Below are 2,636 nucleotides of genomic sequence, written 5' to 3' on the forward strand. Positions count from 1 at the left end.
AGAAGAAAGAAGAGAAAAAAAAGAAATATAAGAGGTAAGCGGGAGAATCTAGAGGAAAGAAGAGAAAAAAAAAATATAGATAAAAGAAGCAAGATAGAGAATCCGGTGGAAAGATGGAGAAACAAAAAGAGATAAAAAGAGTCAAGAAAGAGAATCTGGAGGATGAGAAGGAGCCCAAAGAGGAGGCGGGAGGCGAGCAGTGTCTCGGGACCGTCCTGCCTCCGTTCCCAGCTCCTTCGGGAGGGGGAGGGAAATGCGACCCGGGCTACAAAGATCTGGATTAGCTGTACACGTAGAAGAAGAAGAGACGGGGAGGGGGGAGGGGGGAGGGGGGAGGGTTGATGTGCAGGTATATGTGCTGTATGTATTGGTGGGTGGGTGGGTGGGTGTGCTTGCTGCTTTTGGTTTTGTTTGTTTGTTTGTTTGTATGTTTGTCTGCCTGTTTGTCTGTCTCTCTCACACTCGCACACACACACACACGCACACAAACAAGCAAACACACGCAGACACACACACGCACACACACACAGACACAGACACACGCACACAAACAAGTACACACACACACACACAGACACACTCACACAAGCAAGCACACAAACAAGCACACAAGCAAGCACACAAGCAAGCACACACACACGCACACACATTCACTCAAACAAACATACACACAAACACACACAGTTATGGTTAATCCGCTGTTCGTGAGACTTCATTGTTCTTCAACCCTATTTTTCTTTGCGACCCAATTCGGCTTCGTGTATAACCCTCACGAGCCCATTGAACGTCTTTTGTTTACTATAGTCATCCTGTGCTCGGTTGACGGAGAAGCCACGCCCCCCTTCCACGTGTAAGAAGCTGATTGGTTAATGTGAAATGTTCGTGTTTCTATTCAAAAGTCTGCTTAGAAGTGTTCCATCAGATATGCTTTCTATAGAAAATAATAATTAAAAGGGGGGAATTAAAAAAAAAGATGAATGGCGTTGAGGCTTTAACTATTTCAGAAAGGAAGGGAAAATGAGAGGCACGCATAAAAAAAAGGAAGTCAAGGCCAACATCGTTTTCGAATGGCGTCCACTCACTATTGCATTGGCTTCCAGCAGGAATAAACTGACCTGTTTCCCAGTGCATTTTGCTTCCCTGCTGCGTATGGTCTGTAGGGAGAGTGGAATCAATTATGTAATGATATGAAATGTATCTAGTTTATGCAAGCCATAGTTTACTGTCTACTGTGGTCTGTATTTAGTGTCATTCGTTTCTGCTTTGCTTCTAGTTGCTACGGAACAAAGAAGTAATTAATAGTTTTCTTGTGAAAATGATATTTAGTTGATTTCCATTGTTTGTATTATACATAAATATATTTTAGGGTTTGCCTTAAATACCGTTTTTTTGTGTTACGTACTTTAAACGTGTATATATACACACAAACGGGCTCTTTGTGTATACATTTTATATAACATAGTTCCATAAGTTCATTTAACGTAATTCCACCAGCTTACAACAACACCTACTTGGAAGAAATTTGTTATAGAGAACATTCATGTGCTTACACCCCGAGCCCATGATACAATTGCCCTTCTAGGATGCATGAACGTGCTCAAATGATCGTAATTATCAAGCCTTATACGTTTTAACACTAATACAAAGAGAAGACTCGTTGAAAGTCTCATGACATATATATATGACCTGTGAAAAGCTGACCATTCGGAGATTGTCATCTGTCAACATAGAGGTTTTTATTTCGAAATCTGGCGTGTACACCCACGTTTAAAAAAAGTACTGTGACACTCCCCTGCCAGGCATTTTTGGTCGTAGGTGGAAACACTTTTGAAAAATTTTGTTGTCATATGTATTTATTTGTATATTTTATCTATCAGTTAGTTAATCGATTACTTTCTTAGTTCATCAATCTCTAAAATCACTCTTTGTATTAGTTATCTATCTATCGATATATGTTATCTCTCTCTAGATGACATACCTCTCTCTTACTCCTTTCTCTCTCTCTCTCTCTCTCTCTCTCTCTCTCTCTCTCTCTCTCTCTCTCTCTCTCTCTCTCTCTCTCTCTCTCTCTCTCTCCCTCTCTCTCTCTCTAGATGGATAGATAGATAGATATGGATAAATAAACAGACATAGATAGAGAAATGGACAGATAGATAGATGGACAGCCAAGCAGATAGACAGATAGATAGATAGCTTAGTGAGACAGACAGACAGACAGACAGATAGACAGATAAATCAACTGAGACTTAAGATGAGGTAAGACCGTGAGCAGAGTCGTTCGATCGCGCGCTCGTCACTGGCTATGGCTACGGCTACAAAATAAGGAGCGAAAACGGAAGTCTTGAGTGCTTATATGATTCGGACAACTTAAAATACGCTAGGTACTTGACACAACGGAAGGGGGGGAGGGGGAGGGGGGATTGACTTAGATTTATGTAGGTAAGACTTGTTGCCGGTGGCCAGTGTGGATTTATGTGGGTGTGGATTGACGTGGAAGCGTATTGGAGTGGATGTGTATTCGAATTGGTTGTGTGTATATGTGGATGTGAATTTTAAGGGCATATACCTTAAGTGGATGTGTTTTTTTAAATGGATGTTGACATTAATGAATGTGGGTATTTGTGAAGGTTGTTTAA

Source organism: Penaeus vannamei, chromosome 13 (assembly GCF_042767895.1).
Source record: "Penaeus vannamei isolate JL-2024 chromosome 13, ASM4276789v1, whole genome shotgun sequence".
Classification (NCBI taxonomy): Eukaryota; Metazoa; Arthropoda; class Malacostraca; order Decapoda; family Penaeidae; genus Penaeus; species Penaeus vannamei.